Source organism: Mya arenaria, chromosome 8, assembly GCF_026914265.1.
Source record: "Mya arenaria isolate MELC-2E11 chromosome 8, ASM2691426v1".
Taxonomy (NCBI): Eukaryota; Metazoa; Mollusca; class Bivalvia; order Myida; family Myidae; genus Mya; species Mya arenaria.
Genome location: NC_069129.1, coordinates 41,224,857 through 41,251,015, shown reverse-complemented (window position 1 = coordinate 41,251,015; position 26,159 = coordinate 41,224,857). Strand labels below are relative to the sequence as shown.

Here is a 26,159-nt window from a genome sequence, read left to right as displayed (position 1 = left end):
ATATTCTGTAATGTAGACACAAATTACTTTCAAATACTGGTAACAGTCGAATAAACATTAATATTTGTCAAGTCAAACCATAGGATTTTTTTTAGATAATATCCATGTTAAAAAAAAATCCAGGCTGAACAGCAAAAGAAATATCCATACTAGGTTATATATGTATTTAATTTGTTCATTCTAATTATAAATTTTATTGTGTTAAAACTAAAATTTCCTACATAACACATACTTTGAATGGCAATACATTTTTATAGTGTTTTATTTTACAATGCGATATATACATGTTGATGACACTTCAATAAACTATCACACTTCTACCAGCAAACACAAACAAGAGAACCTGATGCGGACACATAACCCTCTTCTGTTTTTTTCTGTCAATTAAGGGGCATAATTGAAACAATTGGCTGTTGTTAACGTTAACTTTCAAATCAGTATTGCTCTTTAAACTTCACAGATACACTTATGATCTACTGGGGCGTTGTTAACTTCATCGTTGTTAACTTTCAATTCAATTACTCTACAGAGACACTTATGATCTCCAGTATTTCTAACAAGATATGAGACTTCTGCTGTTAATGTACTTGGGTTATTTAAATATAAGAGCACATAATAAAATATTTCATTTTTACATTTTAACAACGATGTTGTTTATCAAGTCATTAAATTTAACCAAAGTTCTGAACAATTGCCCAAAGATTACAACATGAGTTATGGGCCTTAGTACACCTGTGAGAATTGTCACACAAATCCATCAAATTTCATGCTAATATGTTAAAGAATTGCCTGGGCGCATGTGAGTTTGGAAATCAGTCACTAAGCCTTAAAAGTGGGTTTTCTCTGGGTACTCCGGTTTCCACCACATTACAAGACATGACACTCTTGTGCAACATCGTGCCAACGAGAGTGACATAGTATAAGTTATCATAACTTTCTTCACAATCATAGTATAATATATAATGTCTAAACTGAAGAACTGCCAAGATATGTCCGCCCGGTTAGCTCAATCGGTAGAGCGTTGGACTGTTAATCGGACAACCCGGGTTCGATTCCCGGGCGGACCAGGTCACTTCTGTTGTGAATGGTTATGAAATCCTTTCTACGACCATTCGCACTGTACCACTGCCCCTGGCATGTACAGAAATTGTCAGTTCCTTGCAGAAGTGAAGGGCACCTAGTACTGGTTCACCGCCCAGGATAGGTGTGCGGTGGTTGAACTGTCACTCTGGGACCCTTCAATGTGCTCATGCCGGGACCCGGAATATAAACTACTAACACCACCCACCACTGCCAAGATATGGCTAACATTATGTTTTGCTTGTTGTATTTAAATAACACCATGCAAGCCCTGAACAATATAAAAACAGTGAAAAATAAAATTTAGACAGAATTTGCCATCAACTATTTGTTAATAAATGAAATAAGACATAAATAATATTTTACCCCAAAAATCAAGAATAAACATATAATTACCATTTCCATTGAAAGGTATTCGGTTGTAAAGTTGTAACACACTGGGTAAGTTTTACCTATCCTTTCAACTTTAAAACCATAGAAACCACTCATCCAAAATATTAATTACCAAACCAGTGACAACCATATAATATCTTCTATCAATAAAACTTGTAAACTCAAATATTAACCGTATTTAAACAAACAACATCAAATTGATGCACCAGGAGAAAGATTTTTTTGGTCTCATCCTTAAGATTGTTCGCAGGTTAATACAGATAAATACAAAACATGAACCCTGGGGCCAAAATTAACAACTAGTGACTGCGCTCTTATACAGTTTAAACAATGAGAGATCCTGGGGTTTCATACAATTGTAACGTGCTAAGTTTCGTGTGAATTGGCAAAAGGTCGCTGAATGTACGAATGACACCTTTTTCTATGCTTGACCATTACGGAACATTTTCTTTTCAAACTGAATTAATAGTGGACAATTAAATGTCCACATGGATGACAAATATCAATTAGTGGAAAGGAATTCCGTTGCCATGGTCACTATAATTTCAGCCGAGATTCAATTAGAACTTTATACCACGTAATTAGCAGTGTTATTTGTAATTGCTGGAAATAACAATGGTCAGTGCTCCATTCGAAGTTGACCAGCGCAATTATCACCGCACAATAGGGTTATGTGGCACTTATTTTACACTCCGGAATTAGGCTTCGCTGCTTTGCGTTGAAGTGAAATACTTTTTAAAGAACCTTGCAACACCACTTATATACGGTGTTAGAACTAATTACAATATCTTTGGTTATACATAATTGTTGCTTCACAACCATATTGCAGACCTTGTAAATTGTTGTTTATGATTTTTAATTGGAACTTAGGAAACAAATATAATGCTGGGAAAACACATCAACAATATGTTTTGGTACACTTGTATGGGTCTTCATAATAAATAATTACTTCAAAAATGATCGCAATTGATCTCTTTTTTTATCCATTAGCATAATCAAGAATAATTTCAAAACTGATGAACTTCCAAATTTTTGCAAAAGTGTACATTTGTCAGTAATTAAACGATAAGATAAATAAATCAACATTTTACGAATGTCAGAAACTTTTTTAAGTTAATTAATTGCTTAATTAACTTAATTAATCAAATCCAAATTCATCTCAAAAGTTTAAAGGAAAGCCTAATATTATGTATTGTCTGAAATAAATAAGTACTTCATTAATCCACATTTCTTCAAAAAATAATTGAAGTTTATAAGATATTTATCCTTAATTAGCGTAAACATACTTTCAAGTCTCTGTAATTGGACATCAAAAAAATATACATCATTTTAAATTGATAGTTATCTATTTAATATACAATATGTGTTGAAAAACATACTTTTTGATATATGAATCTAAACTCATTAGACACAACATAAATCTTTTCAAACATACAAATATTTATAATCTTTTTTTACGAATAATTGCAAGCAACAGAATAATTTTTGAACTGTTATATTATTTTATTTTGGTCCATTTTTCCTTTTTATCTCCCTTGATTTATCTTTGTATTCTCAGGAGAGTAACCCCCCTTTCTAGACTACAGAAATAATGTAAACCTTTGTTAATAAATAGAAAACAAGCTATAATTCGCTGAAATAAAGTTTACAATTATGTTTTAAAAGCCAGTATTTATTACTTTAATCAAAGTGACATACATGATATTTCTCATGTTATTTTGCGATATGAATAATTTGACAATTAAGTACCCCTGCTAGCAATTTTATAATGTAATGAGACTATTTATTCGTTAATTTGAATACATTTTCACTGCCTTTCCACACCATTTGAGCACAAATTTCTACAGCAGTTGGCAATTAGAATTAACAATTATGAATATTTCTGACTTGCTTACGATAAACCGAAATAAGATACACTATACAACTTGAACTAATTTGTTTCGATTACTCAAATATCCATAAGGAGTGTAACCTTTTCTTAAACATTTTAAGAGAAAACGCAGCAAACGAACGTCATAATATGTTTCCTTTTCTTAGTAGACATTATTTTATGCAAAGATTTATGGGCCTTGATACATATTTCCCCTTGTATCAGAAACAGGTGTGGAGGGGTTGCACCTGGCACACGCCACCCCTAAAATTGTCCAAGTTTACATTTTACATCAATATCGGAGAATTAAAGTAATAAAATACGTTCAAAATGCAACATTTCTGACTAGAAATTGTTAATTCCCCCCCCCCCCCCCATTCCAATTCTAGTAAAAAAAAACACTGATGGATTCACCATTGGACTAAACAAAAACAAATATATTTATACAGTTGGTATGCACGCTGATACCTTACTAAACAGACATGCTTAAATATGTTAATTCTTAATTTATTGTGCATAATTCATAAACCACATGTTTCCATTTTATGTATTTTATGCTACCACTTCATAAATTTAAGTAGTTGAACAGAATCGGGTGGATTTCTATAAAAAAATATAATGATGTAAAATTAGAAAATTTTATTACTGAATTTTAGTAAGCCATGTGATATTATTTTAAAACATTTGATTCACAGTAATAACTTACCTTTTATTTTTGTAACTCAGGATTTGTTATGATCTCACATATTTATTATGAGTTCACACGAGTTCTATTTTAAACCATCACTTTATCAACATCTATTTAAAGAAAATAAACAATTCATGAAAAATTTATGCATTTTATGAAAGTGACTCTCTTATTCAAAATCAATACATACACATGTATAACAAACATAATTTTTGACTGATAAACCTTTAACTTCTTACTAAATAATGCATTTATGGAAAATATTAATTACTGATAACAAGATTGTAACCATGGATTTAATGGCTGAAAACGCACAAATATTAAATGATTGGTGAGTGCTAAAAGATTTACTTTGATCTACTATCGTCTCATAAGGTAGAAATACCGTCGTTTCTGCGCCTATCTTTCAAATTAAACTCGGTATTCTTCATAAGAACAATTATTTTCCATATTTATTCATTCTTTTTGGAATATCAAAACAAATGTATTAATTGTTGAAAATCTTAATTGTGAGTGAAAATGTATCTTGAAATTAATACCAAATGTGATCTCACAAAGTGTTCGTCTTCATAGCCATTTCAAAATTATTACAACTAAGACAGTATGAATAAAATAATTTCTGGAATGATAATTTAGAAATAGAAATAGCATATGGTATTTTATTAGAATGTTCTGTAAAGAGATATAAATAAAAAACTATACGACATATTATAATCATAAAAGAAGCAACAACTTAATTAACTCTTCCTAATATTAAAATGGCAATATTATACTTCATTCAGTAATGCAATGCAATATTTATTTGCCTTTTAGAATTGAGAGTTCCAAGAAAATCTTATTGTATCAATGTCATCCTATCATTCAATCAACAATTATATTAAACCCAGATGCAAACCCCATTATAAAACTAATAACTCAGATTACGAAATTAAATTCAATAATTATATAAATGAAATTATGAAATTGAAGATTTTCAAGTATCTGTCACTTTTGCAGTAATTATTTGAAGACATTAAAGATCTCTGATTTCAAATTATGATCTGCAAAATTAACTTTCAAATTGCATGTATCAAATACCGAAAAAAAATAATTTTATATTAATTTCTTAAAATTAAGGTCATTTTTGCATTAGCTAATTTTCCTATTTAAATTGCACTTAAATCACTTTATTGTATAGCAAAGTAACTATTTAAAATATCCTATTAAATTTAAAAGAATGTGTTTATTTTTACTTGTATATCATATTGTATAATTAAATGAAGATTTTATGCTTAAAACAGCTGTTCCATTGGAAATATTTTCGACATAATGGTCAAAAAGAATGGTTTACTATGTTACAACCAGTCATTTCATTGTTGTTTAAGAAATTAGCAATAAGCACTTGTCTTCTTTCCTAAGTTGATCAAGGGGAAATAACTGTACACCTTTTAAAGCCACAGTTATGGACCTTGTTCAGCGCTGTTAACAATAACCACGGCCGACGGCCGCAATGGACAATTCAAATGGCATTTTTCGGCCCTTTCAGAATGCCTATCTGTACCGTAATGAATGTGTATTTTTATGTGTTTCTAGGAGATTATTGAAAGCGACCACTTGAAAACTTTTGATAAACTTGTATTATGTGATAATTAGGAGAAAAGAGTGCACAAACTCTCACTTTAAAATGTGCTCAACACCAAGGATAAGACTTTTAAATCTTCTAAGAGCAGACCAGAGTTAAAAATATACATGACTGTGCTTAGGAATTACGAAACCATTTTTACCCCAATAAAACTGCTGAACTTCACTTAAAATTCAATCTCGCAACTGAAAGATCACCATAAAAGGCGGATAACCAATTTACTTCATGTAAAAGTGAGTTCAGTGGAATAAGTCTTGCAACAAATAAATCAGAATCGTTAAGATCAGAGGTTTAATTAACTTTGATTGATTGACTTTAATTAACAGGGTCTCTTTGTAAAATGAGGCAATTAGCAGGAGCCTGTTTCTCCGTTTCTTTCCGTTTCCTTGTATTTAAGCGCCATGAAAATTTCCAATTAACTTGGAAATAGTTCACGGGGCTCAATTAAGTTAGAGGCATAATCAGGACCTACAGATTGCCTATGGGGGGGGGGGGGGGACTTTTTTTTATAAATTTCTTAACTAAGTTAAATGTCAAGCAGTTCCTTGGACTGTCACTGTAAAAGTTCCATTAATTGAATGTAAATTACTTTGGACTCAATGGCTTGGAAATTTTAGAATTATACCCATATGGGATGTATTTTTACATTTGCACTTTCTTTAAGTGAGGGGGCAAATAGACATGGACAAAGAACTAGAATTCTGCATATCGGGTGTTTCTCCTGTTGGGTGTGCTCATTATTCTTCTAGTAAAAGTCACCCTGACCTTGATCAAAATCATAAGGGGTCATCTACTGACCATGACTAATGTGCCTACCAAGTTTGATGACGCCGACGTCAAGCTCAGATGAATCCCTATATGTAAGTCATGATTTGCAGGCAACTTATAACCACTGCCAGAAACACTGACATATAGGAGAAAGTAGTTTTGTAACACTACAAAATGTGTATAAAGTATATATTGGGCTTGAACCTGCAACTTTTTCCAGAGTAAGAGGGGGACACCTATATTAACCCTACCAAATGTTTCCCATACAGCAATCTTAAGTGTCCTTTACACTGAGCACTTCAGGAAATGATAATATTAAAATTTTAAAATAAAATTAATATACCCTTCACATATTTAGCAAGCAAAGTTCTCTTTAAACTTTGTATATCATAATCTTTTTTACCTATGTGCAAATAATAAATTCAGGACTTGTTGTTAAACTTTAAAAGTAATTAAGTAAACATAAATTTCTACTTTAAATCATAGAAGTGAAAACTATAATATTTTCATGGCTAAACCATCCCGAATAGCAATTAAATATCTAAATTACAATCACAGCGGTGCCTCTGTCCTACCCAGGCCGTGGAGTTAAAAGTATAATAATATGGTCGTCCTCCTCGATAAGCGATAATGTATATCATTTAACTGATTCTAGCTGAAATTTATAAACTGTTTTTACTTCTGAATCAAACATAAAGGGCATGAAAAATAAACACTGATGTAAACAACGCCATGACAGCTACGAAAACCACCACCACCCCACCCCATTATAACCATAAGTTGATAATTTTATTATATATATTATTGCTTCAGTCTGGAGACAGTGGTTTTATATAATATCGGTGTATTTTTCCGAACTTTAAAAGGTCAATTAGGTATGATAATATTGGATATGACAGAGTGTATTAGTGTTCATAAAACAAGAAGCAGCTACAGAAATTTGAAACAGTCCCTGACCACTGGTCAGACTGGGGTCAAAACCACTGGATCCAATTATCATTAATTTTGAAAAAATCCCACCAAAAGGTTTGTCAAACCATTAATGACAAACCTTTTCATTGAAACCCAATTAAATGGAAACAAATACTGTTGCAGTAGTAAATCCTTTCAATTAAATGGTCATGAAATAGGGGCCTTCAATAAATTCGGCTCTGAAACATGTTGAACTTGTTTCCTTTCTTTTTCACATTCCTGTTTGTTTTTGGGCTCAGCGTCTTCAGATGGTAATTATCGAAAATCTATTCCTCAGGTCAAATCTTGATGAATTCCACTAAATGAGGTGAAATACTGTATTCAGTCATCCAGCGAAATGCAATTAATTTGTTCCTTAATGATAAACGGATTAAATTTTTATGGATTTTACAAAGGAATTTTCTCAAAGGCCTAACATCACCTGGGAAATGAATGTTGAATAGAAACATGTTAGGGTACTCTTCAATAATGGAGGTTGAAAAAATACACTCTTCAAAAGGAGGAGAAAAGAGAATACAGGATGCTGATGCACCTGGGTTAGAAAAGGGATCAATTTTTACAATGCCAAATTAGTAACCTGTTATTGACTTCATTTGCATTATAATGGTGACGGTTTCAATAAAAGAATTTCTTCAAATCAGAAACTGATCATGCAGAGTTATGTGCAATTCAATTATTAACAAAAAATCTCACCATATTGAGAATAACTATCATAATGTCTTCTTAATAAGAGATTATTGAATTATTTTGTGGCTCTTCAACTTGTTTTAATTTCTGCACACCGCATACCACATCTTACATACCAAATACTCATTAAAATTAAAACATTAAATAACACCAGAGAGAAGCCTGGCATGTAAGCACATTAATTTGGTTGCAGTGACCAAACCAGTCTGTTGGTGGTGACCAAACCAGTCTGTTGGTAGTAACCATACTAGTATATTGGTGGTGAACAAACTATTATGTTGGTGGTGAACGTACCAGCCTGTTGGTGGTGACCTAACCAGACAGTTGGTGGTGACCGTACCAGCCTGTTGGTGGTGATCTTACCAGACAGTTGGTGGTTACCATACCAGCCTGTTGGTGGTGACCGTACCAGCCTGTTGGTAGTGACCATACCAGTCTGTTGGTGGGGACCATACCAGTCTGTTGGTGGTGAACAAATTATTATGTTGGTGATGACCATACAAGTCTGTTGGTGGTGACCTAACCAGACAGTTGGTGGTGACCAAACCAGTCTGTTGGTGGTGAACAAACTATTATGTTGGTGGTGACTGTACCAGTCTGTTGGTGGGGACCATACCAGTCTGTTGGTGGTGAACAAATTATTATGTTGGTGGTGACCATACCAGTCTGTTGGTGGTGACCTAACCAGACAGTTGGTGGTGACCAAACCAGTCTGTTGGTGTAAACCAAACAAGTCAGTTAAGTTTTTTGTATATGTATTTCTTGTGATAATATACAACCCAAATTTGAATGATGTGACCAACAGACTTCAATATTCAGTAAGTAGGTAAAGTTTAATACTCAAATTTATTATTGTTATATTGATTATAAATACGAGTATCACTTTAACACAAAGTAGAACCGAAAACAATACCACTAAAACAGCTACTTCTTACATACATGTACACATATTTTTGGAAAATACACCATCTCACCCTAGACCCCACCCTATGTACATTCTTTTTTCTGAAACATTTCAGCAAGATAGTATTGATAATTCCTCAATAATTATGATCTCCATTCAGTATTTTGATTCTGTGAGAAAGGAAATCTCAAAATTATTATTTTTAATAAGATAAGTTTTCACATAAAAGTAATAATCATAATAATAATAATAATAATAATAATAATAATAATAATAATAATAATAATAATAATAATAACAAGAAGTAATTTTTAACACTGGATATCCAAGACTAACCTCACAAAAATACACCAACTTTGCCAGTTATAAATCCACACAGTTGATTCTACATCACTAATTAAAACTGTTTCCCTCCCACGAGGTCAGCATTTCCTAATTTCTGAATAAACGAGCCTAAGTTTTATTGTCGAAACCCTTCCGAAGTGCAGTTTCTCCAAAACCATTAATTAGAGTGTGACTCATATGGCTCAAAACTAATTAATCCTTTGCCAATTATAATTAGACAAAGAATTTCTAGGCTTATTAATGCTGCGCTGGGATGGCAGGAAAATCCAAAATGATCAGCTAAAACATTAATTGCTTATTGATTTTACATTGTTTTCATTAATTAGATTTTATTCCCATAAAATGCAATATTTCTGTGAAAGTCTAAATTATTAACATGTGACATCAATGTCATGATTCCAATGTAAAGGCAGGTACACAACAGCAAAATGATCATTTAAATAATTAAACTGCATTTATGGCTTAAAAGAATTTGTGAACAAAAATAACAGTCGTTGGTGAAGACATTGCATACAAAAATGATTAATTATACTCGTTAAAATGTTATGGTGATGCTAAAAAGTTTTGTAGTCATATTCTAGAACTGATGGCTGGAGGTTTGAGCCATACTTATACATGGAGGTTTGAGCCCAGCTCTTACATGGAGGTTTTAGCACAGCTTGATTATGGAGGTTTCAGCCCAGCTTAGTTTATTTGTACATGGAGGTTTGAGCCCAACTAAAACATGGAGGTTTGAGCCCAGTTCGTACATGGAGGTTTAAGCCCAACTTATACATGGAGGTTTGAGCCCAGCTTATACAAGGAGGTCTGAACCTAGCTTGTGTGTGGAGGTTTGAGCCCAGCTTGAACATGGAGGTTTAAACCCAGCTTGTACATGGAGGTTTATGACATTTAACAAAAGAAGAGTACAAAAAGCATATGTTTAGATCTTTGAGTTTATCAAGGTCTGCCCCAACCCTGCCATGGCTCCATTACAACTAAAATAGTGTTTAAACCCCTGTAAAAGTGACATGATATAAAAGTTATTAAATTCCCATTGGAAGATTTGAAGAAATAGAGCAAGATACATGAGATCCAGGTGCGATACCCTAGCTGTTTGCAAAGAGACCTCCTGGTTCTTAAGAGTGCTTGGTGTAAAGCATGATACACTGGATACAAGTTCCTGGGCTCAGCTAGTAAGTACTGAATTTACCATTTCCCCAGTACTACCCTCTAAATATGGAGTGCATAGCAAAGGGAACTACTGGTATGATATTTTAACTTCTTTGGATTTGAAGCAGCCTGGTTTGAATGCGAACGCGAACGCTCTTCCACTGAGCTATCAGGGCATTTTAAACAAAGGTTTCTCTACAAAATAATGCACACACCCATCTGTTATTTCAAGTTGCCCAAGGAACATAACACAACAAATATCACAGCTTTTGTGAAGGAAATCTTTATAATACATCAAACTATTGCTGTCATTGTAAAGAAGCTTGTGTACCAAGTTTCATGTCAATATAAGAAGCTAGTGAACCAAGTTTTTATGTAAATACATGTATGAGAAGCCGGTGTGCCAAGTTTCATGCTAATATAAGAAACTAGTGTACCAAGTTTCATAAAATATAAGAAGCTAGTACCAAGTTTTATATAAATATAAAAAGCTAGTATACCAAGTTTTATACAAATATAAGAATCCAGTGTACCAAGTTTCATGTAAATATAAAAAGCTAGTATACCAAGTTTCACAAAAGTTTTTTAGGTATACAAAACAATAAAATTTTGCATGCTTTTGTTAAATCTGGCTTAAACACCACGCGGAAAATTAACCTTTTTTTCAGCCCACCCTCACCCAAGTTGAAGACCATATTCAAGAGCTGAAGTAATGTTTTGTAATTAGTTTCTTTCTCTTCCAATCGACAATGATTATATAAAAATTATTTGCAACTTGCAATGTGTTGCCAGACTCATGAAAATGTTAATGACAAGAAATGGCACATTTTAATCAGCAAGTAATTATATGTTGTTTTATTAACCATCTGTTTGTATACATGTAATTTAGCATAAAATAATGTATCATTATTATGTTTAGAATATTATAATAACATATCATTAATAATGGCGTTTTAAGATTGGTATGGCGCACGTTACATTAGCATTATAATATTTAGAACCTTCATAGAAACTTCATTCAGTTGTTTATACTTTAAAACTACATATTTAAAAACAATTGTTTTTGCGGCAATTCAATATGTTCTGCAACATGTCATATTGTACACAAGTCAGTAATTTAAAAAAAGGCTATTATGTCATTTAAAAAGAGCCAATCAAATTCTTTAGTGTTATTTTTCCTGTTGTCGCAAAGGGACATAATTCAACAGATATTTCAGCCAGAACAATTATGGATCATATTAATTGTTGTTTATTTTCATATACCTCTTTATTTTGTTAAAAAGAATTATTAAATGTAAGATCATTGAATATTCTTGACACTTCATCGCACTTATGGTCAGCATTTAAGGTTTTAACAATTGCAATGATGATGACAAAAATAGCATGGCAACGGTGACGACTATTGCTTATAACGACATCATGTTAATGGTGACAACTATTGTAAATACCAGGGGTGTTACAGCTGATTATTGTCAATCCTGAAAAACAGCCAGGGATCTGTTGTATGAGGGGTTTATGCCCAAACCAGGGTCAGGGAGCTTAGAACCCTTTTGATATTGCCAGGGGACTTTGGTTTGAATTCCAGGGGATTTTGATATTACACTAGGGGATTTTGACGCAGGGAAACTTTGCGCAATAATTTCATTTATGGTATAAGAATAAATACAGAAACACACTCAAATTACAATAATTTTTGACTTAGTCCTCATGGCCCTTCATGGAAATTTCACACTAATTATATTATGGATGCTTTCCACTTTCAACCATGAGCTACTTAAAAAAAAAATATATATATATATATATTTTAGATACCAGGGAATATGGATCCCCCTAGGGGGACCAGGGGGTGGGGCAAAATGCCGGGGGATATGGCATGTATGATTTCTATGCAACTGTCCAAGCAATAACCACAATCTTTACAACTGTTGAAAACCTGATTTCAGGATAAATTTTTAACTTAAGAACCTCATAACCTTTTGCATGGGAAATGATGACAATAGGCACATACTGTCATGATTATCAATTCCATGAGTTTATTCCCCTCAGAGACTGTATTCATAAAACATCTTCAGTCATTTCATGATCATAGTAAATCCAATTGTCTGTTCTGCTTGAGTCAACCAAGGGAAATAACTCTACTATTACATTAGCCAGAATTATGGGCCTAGCTCAACATATGCATAGTGGCTCTGGCAACATGTATACCAAGTTTCATTTGAACATCTTTACTGGTTTGTGAGATCTTAAACAGAATGTGACATATGGCCAAGATTATAAAATTTTGGCCATTTAATCGCCAATACCACATAGGCTATAACAATACATCAGCTTTGATTTCTTCAACAAATAAACAGCGTAGTGCACCTTATAAATAAGTTATGTAATTTTTAGAACAGAATAAGTGTTACCTGTGAACAGTTGTTTAATATCCGCAGATTGTTTCAGTAAACTTTTCTTAAGATCCAGATGCCTTCTTTGATTATCCCATCTGAAAATATACCGATATTCATACATTAAAATACAGAAGAAATATCTATGTCATAGATTGGCAGAGTATAAATTCCGTCACAGCGATATAACATAACATATTAAACATTTTTCACACTTTTCACACTATTTTCCGCAAAAATGCTGTCGTCAGAAGTAAATTAGTCATAAAAACGTACATAACGTTGAGAATTTCAAAAGTAAAAATAATTTTATAAACCTTCAAATTATGATGTTTGCACTCTGCGACCATTTAAACGCACCATTCATAGGTATTTATGATAGTCGAAGATGAAACAATACAGTGCTCATATGTGAATTCCGTCTTTTCATAAATATCATCACGGGTTTTAATTTTCATTGCAAAATGATTAGTTAATTGGTCTGTATTTTCTTCATATTGTACCCCATTTTCTGTCTGATGATATAAAACGCAAACGATCCGGGGCGTGAAATATTGTCAAATAATTTCTCACAACCACTTTGATGAAAATTGTAAAATTGCAGCATAATACTCTGTTTAATTATGCTTCATACACATTGACATAAAATTTATTCTTATCTAATTGTGTAATTGTCATGTCATTATATTTTTCGATCTTTTTACATGAATAATTGTGATCTTTTATGCAATATTGCCACGTTGTTTATGATGAAGTTTAAATAATACCAGACCCAGACACAGTTTATGGGCATGAATTTAGAATACTTAAAAGTGATGCCAAAAAATTTCAAGTTATCCAGCTTCTTACGAAAAGCATTTTGACACTTTACTTTTATTAAAAAAATCTTGATACTGTTCCGGTGGTAAATTTTACAATGGTTAATCTGTAAATAACGCATTGAGGATGAAGTATAGTAACTTTCATAATTTTAACAATTTCAATTTTATATTTCTGTAAACTGACATGAGTAGGAGAGAGGTCAAGTTGGTGGCTAAGTTGTCAACCTCTCACCAAGAGGTCATGGGATTGAGCCCCACCAAGATAAAAGTGGTCTTGTGGTAAAGTTGTCCACCTCTCACCAAGAGATCGTGGGTAAAGTTGTCCACCTCTCACCAAGAGATCGTGGGTAAAGTTGTCCACCTATCACCAAGAGATCGTGGGTAAAGTTGTCCACCTCTCACCAAGAGATCGTGGGTAAAGTTGTCCATCTCTCACCAAGAGATCGTGGATAAAGTTGTCCACCTCTCACTAAGAGATCGTGGGTAAAGTTGTCCACCTCTCACCAAGAGATCGTGGGTAAAGTTGTCCACCTCTCACCAAGAGATCGTGGGTAAAGTTGTCCACCTCTCACCAAGAGATCGTGGGTAAAGTTGTCCACCTCTCACCAAGAGATCGTGGGTAAAGTTGTCCACCTCTCACCAAGAGATCGTGGGTAAAGTTGTCCACCTCTCACCAAGAGATCGTGGGTAAAGTTGTCCACCTCTCACCAAGAGATAGTGGGTAAAGTTGTCCACCTCTCACCAAGCGATCGTGGGTAAAGTTGTCCACCTCTCACCAAGAGATCGTGGGTAAAGTTGTCCACCTCTCACCAAGAGATCGTGGGTAAAGTTGTCCACCTCTCACCAAGAGATCGTGGATAAAGTTGTCCACCTCTCACCAAGAGATCGTGGATAAAGTTGTCCACCTCTTACCAAGAGATCGTGGGTAAAGTTGTCCACCTCTCATCAAAGAGATTTTGGGCTCGAGCCCCACCAGGGTGAGAGTGGTCTAGTGGTAAAATTGTTCACCTCTCATCCAAGAGGATGTGGGTTCGAGTCCAAACCAGAGGAACACTTTTTTTGCTTTTCAAAAACAGGACACTCAAGGTTTCTTCCCGATATCATTTTACAGCTGTCTTAACAAAAACAAACTAAAATAAATTAGTATAAACATACCTGCTAGAAAGCCCGGGCATTCATATTCCCCCATATACTGTTTATAATCCATTTCTAATACAATACAACACATTTTAAAACATGGGAAGTCCAAATAAATCTCAATAAATCACAGTAAACCACTCCTCACATAAACTGTACAATAAACCTACCCCCTCATAAGCCATGTGGCTTTTTGATCCCACTTTCTCAATATTTCCTCATTTTCAAAATTAATTAATGTGAGTTTCAACAAGCTGAAAGGTACCATACAGTACATATTTATCTCTTACAATCCTACAGTAAGTTTTATTATAGAACATAAGATCATATATATTCATGTAACTTAACTATCAAATTATGGTTTTGACAGTCAACTAATTACAATATAAAAAAAATTATTATGATTTTCTTTCATATTAATGTTTATTACAATTGTATGAAAAAAGTTATTACCACATCATCAAAATGCTTTTGTTTGTCTGCTTGCCTTATGTTTAAACCATTATAAATGTGGTTTTATACTGTGGAGGGAAAAACGTCCCATTTGTCAAGCTAGGTGACCACCAACAGACAAAAAAACAAAAAAATATGGTCAATGATGGTTCCTTTCTTGATAACACTTCATTAAACTTTATACAAGTACATTTTTGCTGGGATAAAAAAAAATTAGCATGTGAGAACAGCTTGTTTTGAGGGGTCACCCCAGTAGCTTCTTAGGAGCTCAAATTTCACCGATAATATAAGCCACATGGTACTAAACTCATAAATCACATGATAAAGAATTATTTGATGGTGCTACTTTAACAAGGGAATCATTCCTTGAATTGTTTCTTTTCACATTCTTCATGACACTATCTTTTAAATCTGTTGAAGATTGAAAGCTCTTTAACCAGGAGGAACAAGGCTGACTTAATGTAAGTGCTTTCAAAGAAAGAATACATGTCAAGTTGCAATAAAATAATAAACAATTGAAGTACTTAATTTGGAACAAACGAATAACGAACTGTACAGCAGAAAGAAACAAAATATTTGTATTTATATATTCCCCCAAAGGAATGTCAACAATAAATTATTTGATAAAATATTAAGCTCTTATTAAAATCATATTCATTTATATCTATACACATACATAAGGTTAAGTGTTTTATCAAAATTATTAATTAAGATCTGACAATTGAGCAAAATAAACATATTTTTATAAAAAAAAAATCAACCCATAAAAATATCTGTAGATGCCATTTTTTTAAGGCTTGAAAATATGAGAAAACATAATTACTTACTTAGGATTTACTGTATATAATTGGAGCAGTTCAGACATTGTAATGCCGTTTCAAATGCAAAAAAAAATGTTCAAGCACTTAAAGTCAATAACAGAAAACACCAGTGAAACATGAAATAATTCAAATTACATGTCACTCGAAATTGAATAATTTGGATAAAAAACTAAAATAAAATATAATTTTCTATATACTTGTTCTTGATTCTCAGTTATGATAACCAAAACATTTAACAAAAAACTTGTCAAGAATGACAGGAAAAAACTGTTTTTCTCCTCCTAAATTCTAAGAAAATGTGGTATATTAGATTTGTCAGACACAAAAAAAATGTTTAAAAAACCTTGAATTTAAATCATGACATATCACTCTTCAAGATTTTAAATTCTGCCATTTGATTCCGTAAAAGATAAAAGACTTGCTATGCCTACACTTATTCTAAGTAATACATAAAAAAATGAAATAAAAAGCAACATATAAACACAATTAATCATATTTAGCTAAGAATCCCACCTCATGAATAGAATAATTCTATGCGATTAACAGGGAGGTAAATATGCTAAGAGATGTTCCATATGAATTAAAAGGGAGGTAATTCAGTTCATAACTTAAGCCGTATTCACAGTGAAATGAAGGGAGGTAATACAGTTCATGTTAACAGTAATTCACTGTTAATTTGCAGGAGACACTTAAAACCATTCGGACAATCAAGGGAGGCTATTCATAAAAGATGGAATGTCTGCATGAACATTATATAACATGTATTTAACTTTTTACAAACAAAGCAGACTTTGGGGTTTACAATCTTTATCTTGAGAGCGTTCATTTGGATAGATATCTGAACAAATATGGCCTTTAATAGCCGGTTTCAAGCACATGTCATAAATAACCTGCTACAACAATCCCCTCACAATTCCACAGTACTAACAATTTACAAAACTTGATAAACAGAACAGATCTACAAGTGTCTAATTGAAATTTTACAGCCCATTTCTTTGTGTATGTACTGTTTTTTTTTTCTTTTTCAATTTTCAAATTAACATAAATCTGAATTAAGCTATTGAGTCTAGAAAACAAGATACACGGACAGTCATTCATTTTCTCAATTTACATCGAAGCATATTCTTGAAAAAACACAAGACTCTGGCTCCGATTTCTCGAAATGTCTTAAGTCCATTATAACAGGCTCGCTAGTTTTGTTTTTCTATAATTCGCCTATCATTTACTTCTTTAAGAGTTTTTAACTTTAAATAGGAATTATCTTTACGATAATAGCAATAAACCATTTTGCATTTATCAAAATTTAATTTAAGTATGTATTTCGACTAATTGAAGCCTGTTAAGCTTCAGAAGTTTCAAGAAAGTTGGGCCTGATGATAGTGAACATGCACTACATTTCGTGTATTTTTTCAATTTGAACCAGACTTCCAAGTTCCAAGGGGATGTCTTGAACATTATTTTGTAATTCCTCGCTACAACGGGCCGAAACATCAAAGATTTCATAGTAGAAAATAATAAATGAAAATGACACAACCTCTACATTCATCTTTCTAATAAGAGAATTATAATTGACAAAATAAATGTATACCGTCAATATATGTCCTTACAGACTGGATCAATAATTAATTCAGTGTCCACATGTAGTAATATTGAGCTTTCACATGCTTTTACTTAAATGTAAACTGTGATATAATAAAAGAATATTGAGTTGAGTTGAGTTGAATAAAAAAATAATATTTACAATAATACAGATTCATAACAAACTTAAGACAGTAATCTCAAATAATGAACTACAAGAGTTCTGCTACACTCTCTTCTGTTTAGTGAACAATCTAACCAATTTTGTACATATGTGTGTGAAATAGTATCCATGTAAAAAATGGTTGCTTATCACAAATTACAAATTTTCAGGTAAAGATTTTAATTCTACTTTCGTTAAAAAAAATCTTACCATAATTGTGTACATTTGTCCAATCCCCTGTCAACTTGGATGGTTATTGCACATTATAAATAACAAATGTTATTAAAAGAAATCTTTCAATTTAAGTAAAAACAATCTTACCATATAATGTACATTTATCCTATCCCTATTAAACTTGGATGGTTATCGCACATTACAAATAACAAATGTTATATAAAGTAATCTTTCAATTAAAGTAAAAAAATAGCAAAATTTTGAACATTTACGCAGCATTAATTGTATCCATATAAAACGTGGATGTTAATCACAAATTACGAATTACAAATGTTCGGGTAAAGGTTCAAAGATTCGCCCAGGGACAGATTCGACACAATGACATGACTTGATAATTGTTGCATCCTTCTATTCAGGTGTAGCGTTGCTATTAACAATTTCTTTTTCATCAAATTAGGGGGACAGAGAAGGTATAATTACATTTAATGGCGATCTTGGATATAAGGCAAGGTTTAAAGATGGTAAAGCAACTCGATCATTTCGGCAAACTTTAATCTTGGTTGAGGAAGCTGTTAGCATTTTTTCAAAATGCAGCAAGTCAAAGCTCTTCTGGTGTTTCGATAAATTCCAAATGAACTTGATAGAACGTAATAATCAGTAAAACATAAAAATGGAATTATCATTGGCTTGCATATAATATTAATAATTATATGTAACACATTAAAACATAAATAACAAAATTACACATGACTCCCAAATGTTGTTTTTTGGCGATGAACACCGAATTAAAAATATCAAAACCTGGCCCTCAGCTCGATAGCTACCAGTTTTATCTTAATATCACAACTATTACCTTTTTTATACTTAATTCTGACTGATTTCTGTATCTGCCAATCTCATATTAATTAAATGAGTTTGAACGTAAAATGAACTTTCTTGCTCATAAAAATGGATCTATAGGAAATATATGATAACTAAATGAAAATGAGTTCTCACATCTTAAGATGCCATGATAAAAAGTCAATTAAGCTGTGTCCTCTACCCACACGTGATAGAAAATTAAGATTCAGGGCCATTAATTGCAAAACTACATTCTTTTCCATCTGAATCATTGTCGAAAAAGAAGAGAGACAACTGTGACTTAAATAGAGCCCCATATATGAAATGATAAAAGCCCAATCATCTTCCATTATTTATTTATCATTCTGAAAATTAATGTTGGAATTATTTTGCTGCTAAAAGAACATAAATTTTAGGGCTTGCAGATGGGCAACCCCTTAGGGACATTTCTGAGTACATAATTATACAAAAGCAATATAGATGGAAAGCTAAAGGTCCTGTAAAACAATGCAAAATTCTCATACACACACATATGCACTAATTATTATTTGAGCTAAGTTTTGAATTGGATCGTTAGATTTACAATAATAAACCCACGCATTGTTTTAATGACTGTTTTTTAAATGATTTTAGCATCAAAATATTGCTACCCTTTCTGGCCCAACTTCATGTATATTTTTTTATAATATCCATTCCTTTTAAAGAGCACAGAATAAATGTCACCTTTTAAGTTCTTATAAACAATTTATGTTCAATTTTTATCCACGGTATAATTATAATAATAATGTCCACCCATCAACAACTTCCTAGAATATAAAATTACCTAATCATTTCTGTCTTTAAACAAAGGTAATTTCTTGAGTCTTCTCCTCAGTATAGGGTATTAGCCATCTTGCAATTGTATATGTTGAAATGAGGCCACAAAAAAATAATAGTTTGTTTAGTGTTACCCTACCAACTCAAAACAATACCCAACGACCCAGAAAGTTTTTTAGCACCCCTGGTGGTTATGCAGTATCTTTTCTCACATTCAAGGGAATGGTTGCCGATGGGGGCCCTTTGATAGGGGAAAAATAGTGTCGTGCAAAAAGGGGAATCATACTAACATGACCCATATAATGTTCTAACTTGTTTTAAAACATTTTCTTCAACAAACCCAGTAATCAAAATTAGACTTTTGGATGAACAAGCCTGAATTCTTATGCTATTGCTTTGCATTAAATTTTTAACAAGCACTGCTATATAAAATTCAGATATTACCACGCCCAGAAGACATTTTACCAGTGCAGGGATTGCAGGCTTGTGTTAATTTCGACCACTGCAAACCTATCAACACATTCATGAATGGCACTTTATTGCTACATTTGCTGAATGTAAAAAGTCAATGCTCATCCTCCAAAAAGAATTTAAGGAATAAAGGGATTATGAAGTAAATAAAAAATCTACCATCCTACCCATATCTTCAAATATGGGTCAGGCAACGCCAGACATATAATTTATTAATAGTGGCCTTAATTGGTAACTTTTATGTCAAACCAGAATGATATGGCATGATTATAAATTCTACAGATCAACGCCTTAAAGCTGATTCAACACACAAATTAGACCATGTGTACATCTTAATTGTGTTAATTACTGGAATATTTAGCTGTTAGGTAAATATTAGATTAGAAATGAATAGGAAAATTGGCTTAAAACTTTTAGATGGAAGTGTGTAATTTCTTTTGTTCACATGGTTTGAATAAACAGTATGAAATTTTAATCTGTACTGTACACAAATGTTTTAATCACCCAATTTTTCTATTAATTGGACGCGGATTAGCAACAACCCCCAGTTTTTATCTCTCTAGTTCAACAACAAAGATAATAACCATGAGATTCACTCTAATCCATAGGCATCTTAATTCAAAATAGAATTTTTGAAGCTTATTTTCAGGGGTGACACCTAGTTTGAAGCAAATTAAACAAACCAAGAGATTAATCATTACTGATGAAGAAGATATTTCGTATTAGAAGTTCAGCATGTACATTCCGATATCAAGTACACAAACATAATTTTAGGGTAATCAAATATGGAAATTATACTTCTATCACCTGCGTACATAAAATATATATAATTTACCAAGTAGTAAATTTGTAATTGCAAAATTGATGAAAAATATTACAAAATAATGACAAATTTAACAGGTGGGCTCTGAATTATGACAATTAGTTTAAATTATAAAGCAATGATGTGCTCATATTTCTAACAAAACATTGAGCTTCATTTCTAGAAGCGAAGAACATTAAAGAATAAATCAAGGGAGATAATTTTTAAAATTCATTTCTTAGAAGTCAAATAATTCAAGGGAGAGTATTCTTAAAATAGACTAGTTTGAAGTTGAATTATTCAAAGGAGAGTATTCTTAAAATTCACCTATTTGAAGTTGAATAATTCAAGGGAGAGTATTCTTAAAATTCACCAGTTTGAAGTTGATAAATTCAAGCGAGAGTATTCTTAAAATTGTCTAGTTTGAAGTTGAATAATTCAAGGGAGAGTATTCTTTTAGTTCACTAGTCTGAAGTTGAATTATTCAAGCGAGAGTATTCTTAAAATTCAATAGTTTGAAGTTGAATAATTCAAGGTAGAGTATTCTTAAAATTGACTAGTTTGAAGTTGAATTATTCAAGCGTGAGTATTCTTAAAATTCAATAGTTTGAAGTTGAATAATTCAAGGGAGAGTATTCTTAAAATTGACTAGTCTGAAGTTGAATTATTCAAGCGAAAGTAGTCTTAAAATTCAATAGTTTGAAGTTGAATAATTCAAGGGAGAGTATTCTTAAAATTGACTAGTTTGAAGTTGAATTATTCAAGCGTGAGTATTCTTAAAATTCACCAGTTTGAAGTTGAATAATTCAAGGGAGCCTAATCTTAAAATTCACTAGTTTGAAGTTGAATAATTCAAGGGAGAGTACTCTTAAAATTCACCATTCTAAAGTTTAATAATTTAAGGGAGACTATTCGTAAAATTCACTAGTTTGAAGCTGAAGTATGATTTAATCAAGTAATGTTGAACCGCATGTAAGCTTTTAAATTATGAACAGTATGCAGCCTTAGCTTTAAATCAAATAAGTACTTGAACAATACTCATTGCATTGCACTTGGTATTTGTATAATCATGAGAGACAGCAAATTTTATTATGAAGATATGTTTACTGTAAATGTCCTTTATGAAGATATGTTTACTGTAAATGTCCTGAGAGCTGTGTATGCCCTAATTTGGTTCTGCTAAAGAGCTACAGAAGTGTTACAGATTTTTGGTGGGACCTTTCTGCCATCATGCTTTAAATGGCCAACATGTATATGTTCTAGCTCATATATAACATTATTATATATATAACATACTATTAAAAGTTTCATTAAAAAATTCAACTTTTGTGGGTGTTTCAATGTCCTCCAACTGCCACTCATCCGATACACACTCGGTGCATCAGATTTAGGTTGAAAATGTGGCAGCAACAAAGTAGTATTCTAAGACAAGTAGATGACCTGAAGCTCGTTCGCTACCCCCATTCTTAATCATTTAAATGTGACTTCTTTTCATCTAACATTTGCAAAGTTTAAAAGTACAGAAATACTTCAGGAAGAGAGCAATTTTAGTAACTAAAATGTTGTTCCCTTCCCATACCAAACTCTGAATTTATAGCATCGATGAAACCTTCCTCATGCAAGGTATCTTTATTTTGTATGTTTGTCAAAAATCATGAGTGAAAGAGCTTCAAAAACCGCTCACAGGATCATAAACAACAGCTGTGCAACGATATAGCGTCAAATGTCAACTGCATTTACAAAAAAAACAAATAGACTGAAAAAATAGGAAAAACATGCATATTGGATACATTCTTACATCTTTAAGCTTAATATCTGATACACCAATAAGTGCTGATTTATTCCTTCAATTATATATGCTAAGAACTTACGAATGCATATCTATTCCAAGTTTGGCACATAATAATGCTTTTGCCACCATTTTGGGAATACTGGCCAGTGCTTTTCTGATTGGGAAAAATAATTGTCACTTTGGGTTAAAATAAGAATTCCAGTTTTGTTTAGAAATGAATAAGAATGCTTTTTACCTTAGACAAAATAATGCGCTTAAATGATTTTGGGATACAATTCTTTTAATAAAGTTTTTAAAACATATCATTGAAATTTATTTTATATTCACATTGAGGAACATGTTTTTGCATCCGGAATGGGGCTGAATTTTCGGCCTGAATCGGACAGAAATAAATCAAAGCATTACCTGTACTTCAAAACTATTTAGAATATACTTCTGCTGGTGTCCAGAAGCGAGATATTCAGTTAAGGCTAATTCTACTCTATTCCAGCAGTAAATAGTTCGAAACAAATTCTGTTAGGATTAAATGTGGCACAATTTGTAAACTACTTATGAACTAATAATTATAAACCTAAATTTATATTAAAAATAAATAAAAAAACAAATATTGTGAGGTTAAAACCAGGAGGTACCATTAGCGACAAGTGTCATTAAAATATAAGTTTTGGTACCTTTTCGAATTATTCCCACAATACAGTATATATCATAGCATAAATATAACATATTTTATAAATAACAAGGAAATAGCATTCATTTCACAAGGACACAGAAGATTTCAGTCTCCGGCTTATGAATCCAGTTATCAAATACTGAAGACAGGTTTTCCAGATGTTATATATCTCATGTTTTTTTTTGACAAGGAGGCAACATTTTATACTTCTCAATCACAGAATCTAGCGCTCAAGCTATTCCAATGCTAATCTGATTATTTCTTTGAATTTGGGGCAAAAAACAACTCTTAAACTGCTCAACATATCGAAAGCCATTTTTGATATGCAAATCCTAGTCATGCTTTGAGCTAAATTCTGATACAGCAGTATTACTGTAGAGTTTGTAATTTCAAATGAAATGTACTTCAATAATTCTGTTTTACCAACAAAATATAAAATGTACAAAACTTATCGAATTTTGTAATTATGAATAAAATAACTCTGGTGAAATATCAAAATAATATTATATAATTCCAATTATTTTCCATCAGATATATATAAAAACATAAAACATATCAAAAAAGTTGATTTAAAACAAATCAATCTTTAAATTTAAATTTTGTGAAATACATATATCATAATAAACGTTACAATTTCAAACTTTATCTTGTATTACACGAACAAAAAGACTAATTTTTATCAATATGAAATAGAAATAAGGTTTTTCATTATGAAGATAATAATTTAGTTACAAATCTTGTTATTTTCAAGTTACCTGATCTTTTGCAGTCTTTATCTTAAATTCCACACGTACAGAATTGCTGTTTTATGATTTAATCACGGAAATGAAACTTTAAAACCACAATCCATTAATTTTGTCCCATTCAAGCATTTACTGATCATTCCACAATCAACAAGTTAACAATATTAAAACCCCAAAAAGTAATGCTTAAAAATTCTCACCATATTTCAGACATTTCACAATTTCCATAATTCCAACACTTTGTATTTCTAAACCCATCCATTTCAATGAACGATTCCTTGATCAATGCATCAATTACAGCAAACCCTTATCTGAAAACCATCCGAAAATCCCTATGACCCCAGATAATCACATCTCGCTTACCCATAAAGCAGCTTCGACCATCATCAAAATGTTTGTCCGCCCTTTATGGCTTTCTAAATATTGTCATAGGCCAATATAAAAGCAAATTTCCTTCGCTGATAATGAGATAATAAAAGATTTGTAGAGACTTTTACACAATCGATCTGTATACATCCCTAAGAAATTAAACACTTTGCCATTCACTGAGATAACCATTTCTTAATCAAACATTTGTAGCAATTTTATTACCAATACATAGTACTCTAAATAAACTTGCATGTTTCATTTTCAAACAATTCAGATGTTATACAGAATTCGACATTTATGTACATAATCTGAGAAGCAACAGATTTTAAATCTCAATTATATTAAAGGATATAAGATCCACTCTCCGTGTAACAAAATTGCAGTTTAAAACCATCAGAATATTTTATAACTTGTGTTTATCTACTTAAAATTGAAATATTTTGAAGAGTTCCTGAATTGTTTCAGAGTATACAAAAATAAATAATACTTACATGCAGTTCCTGAAAATTAATCTCCAACTAGCTATAAAGCAAAGTGCCACGAATAAATTCCTATAAGATATTAATTGAAATAATTGAAACCTATTTGAAGCCACTTCAAATCCAATTAACACACGAAAATCTACATGCACACAAAAACATGAATAAGGAAATGGATTGAAATAATGAAAAATATAATAAAATGTCTTGAAAGACAAACTAATCTACAACATTCCGCATAGGGAATACAAGGATGTTTAAAGTTCACAAGAAATTTTAACTGCCAATAAAACGCTGCAGTATATCACATTTTTGACTGACCTAAAAATCTGAGTAGCTGAGAAGCCTGTTTGCAGATAATGTAAAGCTTTTTGACAACCCTGACTCCCAAATCTCTAATCTCTTAATCTAAAACAAGCACCAATAAAGTCTTCCAAGAAAACATGTTTATAATTAAGAAAACTGCATTTTCCCCCTCCTCCTGTATAAAAACTGCCAACCCCCTTGCATTAAAAACATTATAATAAAAGCACATAAAATCATATAAAAATCTCATACCACGAATTATGTTGTTTTTGCTCAAATTCCATCTTAATATTAACTGACAGAAAATAATATAAAAATCTCATACCACAAATTATTTTCTTATTGTTCAAAATCCATTTTTTCGTTAACTGACAGAAGCTGAGAAACTAAAGTATCCATCCATAACCAATATTGATAAATCAATTTCACACTTGTCCGATTCAAGAAAAACAGAGTAGTACATCCATGTGCGAAGACCAAACCACTAAACAGTAGCCGTGAGTGTTAGGTTACAAGTGAAAAGCTGAATCTTTATGCTGAAGGGTGGGTGGAGGAGAGCGAAGGGATGCTCCGCTCTGGTCTTGCCCTATTCACAATAGCAATAATTACAAGCTGGCTTGGTAAATCTCTCATTAACAATGTATAGCCGATATTGGAAAAATATAAAAACACTACTGCCACTGCTGCTATCCCGAAGAAGGTCTAGAACAGGCTTCTTGTGTTTTTCTTAAATTTCTTCCTTGAGTCAGTTTAACGCTTTGACTTTTTTGACTGTCAAAATGTTTTCTATTAATATCTGAAGTTCCCACATTAAGTATTTTTAGCTTTAGAGATAATTCAAACACTTTTGAATG

At 32.1% G+C, this 26,159-nt stretch overlaps 1 protein-coding gene across 2 annotated transcripts in view; it reads right to left on the bottom strand.

Moving 5' to 3' along the window:
• The window catches only part of LOC128242661 (zinc finger homeobox protein 4-like), an 82,537-nt gene extending 56,855 nt beyond the window's left edge, over positions 1–25,682 (bottom strand). Inside the window, exons 1-2 of one of the 2 annotated variants that reach the window (XM_052959901.1) lie at positions 25,631–25,682; positions 12,889–12,968 (exon numbers count right to left, since the gene is read on the bottom strand). The gene's annotated coding sequence lies outside the window, so the exon portion shown is untranslated. Of the gene's footprint in view, positions 1–12,888; positions 12,969–24,514; positions 24,862–25,630 lie in introns of those variants that run through there. The other variant, XM_052959900.1, reaches the window with a different exon arrangement.
• Between the last annotated feature and the right edge of the window lie 477 nt (positions 25,683–26,159).